The sequence below is a fragment of the Psammomys obesus genome, unplaced genomic scaffold, assembly GCF_907164565.1.
Source record: "Psammomys obesus unplaced genomic scaffold, mPsaObe1.curated_primary_1811, whole genome shotgun sequence".
Classification (NCBI taxonomy): Eukaryota; Metazoa; Chordata; class Mammalia; order Rodentia; family Muridae; genus Psammomys; species Psammomys obesus.
This window is the reverse complement of record NW_026587216.1, coordinates 4,257,390-4,264,765: the sequence shown is the minus strand read 5'-3', so window position 1 is coordinate 4,264,765 and position 7,376 is coordinate 4,257,390. Positions and strand designations below refer to the sequence as shown.

The 7,376-nt window shown below is 42.3% G+C and overlaps 1 pseudogene; it reads left to right on the top strand.

Moving 5' to 3' along the window:
- The first annotated feature begins 6,211 nt into the window (after positions 1 to 6,211).
- Positions 6,212 to 6,838, top strand: LOC129673662 (interleukin-10 receptor subunit beta-like; annotated as a pseudogene).
- Positions 6,839 to 7,376: the final 538 nt, after the last annotated feature.

Genomic DNA, 7,376 nt, shown 5'->3' with positions numbered 1-7,376 from the left:
AATACAATACAATACAATACAATACAATACAATACAATACAATACAATACAATACAATGGAATAGAATATATAGTATAGTATAGCATAGCATAGTTGGAAATGGGCATTACACTGTCTTAACTGAGAACTGGGAGCTGAGTAGGCATTAACATTGTCAGAGCAAGGGGTGAACAAGGAGCCTGGAAAAATCACCTGCAATGAATGGGTCCCCCAATAAACCATGATGGTTTTCAAAGCAAGGGCTTCAGTCTACACGCTCTAGTATGTGCTCAGACACAGGGAACTTTCTCAGACAGATGCTGAATGGATGGTATTGCCTGGGGAACATTGTGTGATGGGCCTTCACTTACTCACACAACCATCCGGAGGCACAGAGACAATACTCCTTGAATATTCGGTAAATGTATGCAAACGAAGAAACACCAAGGAGCAAGGGAAGAATCGCGTGGCCCTTACACTGTATACAAACAAAACTGAATGGAAAAGCCTCATAATTTTCACAGAATTAGACCTAGAAGGGACACTGCCCCAATAATGGAGAAAGAATTGACCCTAAGTTAAGTGAAGCTCTTAGTGAGCCTAATAATATTTAAAAGTAAAATCTGGGGGTTCAAATTGCTCACAAGTAATTTGACCTCATTCAGAAAAAGTTCAGGAATATTTACAAGAATAAAAAATAGCTGGGTATGATGGTGCACGTCTGTGATCCCAGCACTCGGGGAGGCAGAGGCAGGAGCATCTCTGTGAGTTTGAGGCCAGCCTGGTCTACAAAGCAAGTCCAGGAGAACCCATGCTACACAGAGAAACTCTGTCTCAAAAAAAAAAAAAATACCCAGCACTTAGCATAGTAAAGTTGTCTATCGATGTCCAGTGTTGCAAAAATGACTAAATATGGAAAGAAACAGTAAAACGTAACCCATTGTAATAAGAAAAGTAAGTGACAAGAGATAGAATTATCAGGCCAGAATATTTAAACTGTTACTATGGACTATGGGTTTACTTCATGGGTTCAAGGAGCCAAGAGAAAAGCTTAAACAAGCTATTTAGAGGCCTGGAAATAGGCCACATTTTGTATGTGACACAAAATGAGGACCTAGAGGAGAAGGTTCTACTGTTGTGGAAAATAATCTGGCCAAGATCATGTGAGGGTTGTTCATTTTAGGAGAGTGGTGTACTTGGTGACAGGGCCAACTAGCCACAGTGACACAGACACAGAAGAGGGCACCTGAAACATAAGCAGACAATAGTTGGACTACAAGCCACCAAATAGCCATGAAATGAAAGCAGTTTGCGAAGAAGTGGAGGCACGGGGGCTCTGAGAGGCCATTTGAAGTGACAGTGGTAAATATTTTTTCCAAAGTTTCATGAAAACAAAACCCATGTGTTCTGAAATCTCAGCAAAGCTCAAGCACATGCAACAGGAAGAAAACTATTGCTGTGTCTATTACAGTGAGATTGTGCAGATCCTATTGATAGAAGTTAGAGTTGTATGAGCTTCCAGAAAGATGTGTCACATACACAGAAACAAACCAAAGACTGTGTTTCTCGTTGGAAGAAGTACAAGCTAGAAGTGAGTGGGCTAATATCTTAAAAAGTCTTGAAAGGAAAAAGTGCACACTTTCAACATACACACAAAGCAAACAAAACCCCAACTGTTTCATTCTCTGAGACAGTCAGGGTCTTTTGTGGCCTACTTGGCCTTCAACATGCTGTTTCAGCCTCTCAGGTGCTGGGCAACAGGTATGTGCTTTCACAGCCAGATATATATATTTAATTCTGTAAAAAATACCTTTAAAATGAAGCCAAAATAAGTAAAGTTTCTTTACATATAAAAGCTGAAAAAAATCATTACTAGAATATCTGTACCAGAAGAAATCTAAAAGGAAGGCTTTTTAATAACGTGGAACCCTAGATCTATAGGAAGGGATGGAGAGCACCAGACATGACTACTACATGAGTAGACATAAGACCTTGAAGTGAAGATGTAAGAACCAAAAGATCTATTAGAGTCATGAAGGTACATAGCTAACTTCGCAGCACTGAGGAGAAAAATCAGTTTTCTGAGTTTCATTTCGACCCCTATTTGGGGCTGAATTAAGAACCAGCCCATAATTACCTATGATGTAGGACTAGGCTAAATACATACAGAAATACGTTCAGGCTTAAATTGCCATTGCGGTAGTCCAAAGAAATAAAATAAAAAACCCAAACAACTTAAGAAATGAAAAGAACTTGAAAAAATACCATTTCACAAGGATTCCAGGCATAAACATTGTAAACAATTGCTTTTGTATTTGACCATCTTTAAAAAAAGATCAGAGATGATCTTCTACAACGTGAAACCTGTGGACAGTCAGTGGTGTCCCTGTATCCAAATATCTAGCAAAACTGGTGGCACCATGGTAATCTCACTTCATTATATGTTGGGCTGGCTATAGAACTCCTGAGTTGCTGCTGTTCAAGTCTCTATCACATGATGAGGCATGTTGGGCTGTCATTACCTATGTGCTGGTTAGTTTTTGTCAACCTGACATAAAATGGAGTCACTTAGTAAGGGGAACCTCTATTTAGAAATTACCTCATGACCTGTAGGCAAGTCTGTGGGGCATTCTCTTGTAATGATTCATATACGAGGCAGTCCACTGTGGGTAGCGCCATACCTAGGCAGGTGGTCCTGGGTTGTATAAGAAATCAAGCTAAGCAAACCACAGAGAGCAAGCCGGTAAGCAGCATTCCTCTCTGGTCTCTGCTTTAGTGTGAAACTAGGTAAACCCTTTCCTCCCTATGCTGCTGCGGGTCATGATAATTATCGCAGCAACAGAAAGTGAACAGGCAGTGTCTGTGCACTCATACTGAATGGCCTCCAGGATGAGCTGTCTTTTCACATCTCAGATTGTCTGCTCTCGCTCTTCCATCACTATACTCACGACTGAGAGGGATTTCAAAGCTACAGCGTTTCCAAGTAGCAACAGCTTGTGAAACCTGTTTTGCTCACTCACCTTTCCGCTTCCCACCTTCCAATCTGAGGAAACTGGCTGGAAATGAAGGTGCATGCAGACATACATGGAGTTGTAATAGTTGCCCTAGGAAGGAGATGTGCGGTCTGGAGGATGGCTCAGTGAGGCAGTGTTAACTCTGAAGGCATGAAGACCTGAGTTCAAACCTTCAGCAACCAAGTGAAAAACAAAACAAAACAAAACTCTGGGTACGGCTGCACCTGCTTAGCACTGGGGCAAGCATGGTGGTAGAGATAGGTGCATTCTGAGAGTTTGCCAGCCAGCCAATGTACTCAAACCAGTGAGCTTCCAGTTCCACGAGGGATACTGTCTCAAGGCAAGTCAGTGGGCAGTGAGAGAGGAAGATAGCTTTGCTTTGCCCTCCACATACACACATATGAGCACATACAGTGCAAACACAAAACACATTCTCTCTCAATAAATGCATAGAATTTTTAAAAGAACATATGTGAAACCATTAATACCCGAGTCACTTTCCCATCTCCATGCTGGAGAGGGAAGGAAAGGATTCCACCCTACATTTATGAGTATGGCCAGATATAAGTCCCCAGAACTGGACTGATGAGACAGATAACTGTCACTGTCTGGAGGAGGATGCTTCCCCATTCGGGCCTGGGTGGGGTGATGTCCAGGAACAGAGTGAACAAGCAGGGCCAGCGGAGTTCTGACTTCAAGGCAACACAGCTCCTTCCCTAACTCTGTGGTCTGGGTGGGAACTGCAGTCTGCTTCTTGGGATAAGAGGGGCCCTATGTCTCTCAACCCTGTGATAACAAAAGTTGTCCCACTAGGAGATCTTATCCTTCACGCCAAAGTGGCTGGGATGATGTGGTTAGGCTATAGGCGCCCTGCTAGCTCTCCAGATGGCAGGACAGAACATAATTATAAAATGACAGAGATTAATTCAACACACCAATTTGGGCAAGGAGTCTCCTTGTCTGTCGTGCACTGGCTAGGCCTGTCACCCATCACCTTTTCACCCGATCCGAAGTCAAACAATAAAGAAAACTTTCAAAGCTGCACACAAATCTGGGAATGCCGAAAGCATAGCTGGGCTTGTTCTAGCCTTTCTCTCTTGTTAAGAAAGTAGGAAGATGAGGGGCCCTGTTCTGCAGCCTATGGCCTGTGGCTGTCCTGTCTCCAGGCCGGAGTTCCTGACACTTTAATAAATAGGTGGCCCAGCTATAGTGCCTCCAGTGGCCTTTTCAGTAACTGCAATTGTAACTTAGGAAACCGCGAGAGCCACTGAAATGGGGCCTCTAGAGCTGTGTATAGAAAACAACTTCGATACATTGTTGTAATTAGAAACACACATGGCAAGTGCCCCTGTGACACATTTTAATGAACCTTGTATCATGATGTCTGCTGTATTTACATATCCTGAATAAATACAGCACAATGTGAATAAATGACAACTTTTTTGTAGTGCTCTCCCATTCCATGACACTTCTTAACATTCAAAGTGTTTAGTGATGATACTTAGACTATACAGTCAAGCACTAAAACCATTAACTAAGCACTAAAACCTGTCATCTATCCATATGCCAACATTCAAAGTGTTTAATGGTGGCACTTAGAATATACAGTCAAGCACTAAAACTATTAATAAATATTCATGTACCAACCTGTCATATACTCATATGCCAACATTTGCTTTAGTTTCCCTTTTCAAAATCAGAAACCGTTAGTATGGATACAACATCCCCACCCCAGAGGTACTCACTGCCCTAAGGCCAGCAAGCTTCTTTACATGACTGTCCATTTGAACTTTTATTAGAGCATATCATTCTCTGAGTAAATGACACATGCTATTGTTTTATGCATTTGTGTAACTATTGGGAATCATAGGATAAATTTCCTCACATAACTGGCTTTTCTCAGCATGTTTTAAGATGGAGACTTGAAGGTGGAATTTCTGGACGGAGAGAGAATGTCCACCTGTTGTCAGGCATGAAAACGTTCTCCGGAGCTGTCCCAGCAGTTTCCATTGTCAGGATATGAGCCCTGTTTCCTCACACAATCCCCTGTGTGCTTTTACAGGACATCAACTCATAGTTATGTGTTACTCGCTGTTTTGGGGTACATTTAAAGATGTTAAAACACAGCCAATTAATTTTGTTGCACAAATATATTTCTTTACATATGAGCAGTCTTGTTTTACTACCCAGAGAGCTGGCCTTTGGGGAAATAACTCAGTTTCCACACATGAGCTGATCACAAAAGGCAACCCTCATTAAGAAAGAAAGAAAGAAAGAAAGAAAGAAAGAAAGAAAGAAAGAAAGAGACAAGAACATAACAAACGTAACAACTCCTGAGTTTTAGCGGAAACCGTAGATGATCTGATACAAAGCTAATGAGTACAGACTTCTTTATCCAATCATTTTTTTCTCTCTTTCTGTTTGAAGTTGTACTCACGTAGACGTAGGCAATAAGTTGTATCCAATCATAGAATTTGAAAAGATGAAAAATATTTTGATCCAGGATATGGGACACACCTGTAACCCCTACTGCTTAAGAGGCAGAGGCAAGGGGAGCTCAAGTTCAAGCTCAGCTCCAGCTACTTAGCAAGTTCCACCTCATAATGAGCCTACTTTCAAACAAATAAACAAAACCAAGAGACAGACATGAAGTTGGAGCTTCTGGACTCAGGTTGGTCATGTGATGTTCTGTCCAGGTTGGCTTGTGAGAGGGCATGTGATGTTTTGCTCTCTCATTCGAGGGGCCAGACTTTGACCAGCTGAGAACATCCGTGGGTGGATTTTGAAGAGAGGACATATAGAGAGGCCTGTGCAGAGTGACCCATTGCTTTTTGGATCAACATCCCTGCGCTGATCTTTGTGCTTCAACACTTGACTTCACAGAGAGAAATGTTCCAGAGAACTCCGGGCAATCCAACTGAGTCTTGTGGCTTTTGCTAACTTCATGTTGCTGTTTTGTGTTGTCCTTTGGACCAGGCTGCTGGTATCCTGATGACTGAGTCTAGTAATCCCTTAATGACCCGTTGATCTAATCAGCAGGAAGGAGGTAAAAGAGGACTACCCTTTCTTTCCCTATTAATCTCCTACCTAAGGTTTCGGGAGTGTTGGAAGGGAGGTAAAGGTGCTTAAGAATTCTAAATAAAGTAGATTTGGTGAAAAATCTAAGCTTACACAGACATGCTGGCATTCTGGGGTACAGGGACAGGGCAAGTGTCCTATGCAGCTGGCATCCAAGCGCCTCTGTAGTCCCGTGGTATGGCTATGCAGCCCACTGTTGGTGTCAGCACTGGGAGTGGTATCACCTGAAGATTCCAGAAATGAATTCAGTTCATTTCAAGGATATTCTACGATGGGAGCCACCCACTTTTCTCAAAGGGAATCAGAGTCTCATAGCTCAGTACCAAAGTTATAGGCAGTTCCTAGATGTATCCAGGAGCCTGGATTCAATTGAACATGATTTCTCAAGTCTCTTTAAGTATGATGAGCATATCTTGAGAGTCAAGGCTGAGTTTGTAGGTGAGCACTTGGACGGGTAAGCATCACCTGTTGTCCTGAAGATGACACTGTGGTCGGACCTCCTGGAATGTGAGCAGTTGCAAATTCCTTACATATATGTTTTCCACAAATTAAGAATAAACCTGAAACATGGACCACAAAGAACAATTATAACTCATCGGCTTATAATGTATAATATTGGAAAATGGTACTGATAAGTTTCATGTTTCTCCTCAATATGACTTTGATGGCTTCAGAGCCCTGGAGCCCTGGACAACTTAACTGCATTCAAGGGTTTCCTCTTGATGTGAATAAAGCTGAAGAAGGAAGTAGGTCTGCCTGTGAGTGAACAAAGACTTCTCCATCCTCCTCACAGCCTTACTATTGTGGTCTTCCTAGTACTCCTCAGCTGCTTTGCTTTGTCATGGTACATTTCTAAATGACCAAGTGCATTTCTCCATCCCCCCCCCCAGAAATTATTCTCTCCTACCTGAGAGTTTGGGGACCACACTCATCACAGCACACTTTCACTGTTTTTCCTTTCCATTCTCTGATGAGCATGAAGTTTCAGACAAACTAAGTGTCGTGATTACGAAAGACTCCGAATGCCACAGACTCTCTTGGTGACAGCTATAGCTTTGGGATCCTCTCTGGACATGGACTTCCAGCTCTGCATTCCAAGGAAGAAATCTACTCGGCTGGGTACAGCAGCTTCACACTTTTGACGTTGACTGATGGGATCAGCTGCCTGAGAAAAACCAAGATCTAGAACTCCCAGATCCTGGGCTTGTCCAGACAGCCAAGAAGCTATTTTTTAAAGGATAGAGTGACAAAAATACTTTATCTTGGGAACTTATTGCTTTATGGAGTCTTTAGCAATTTTTTAA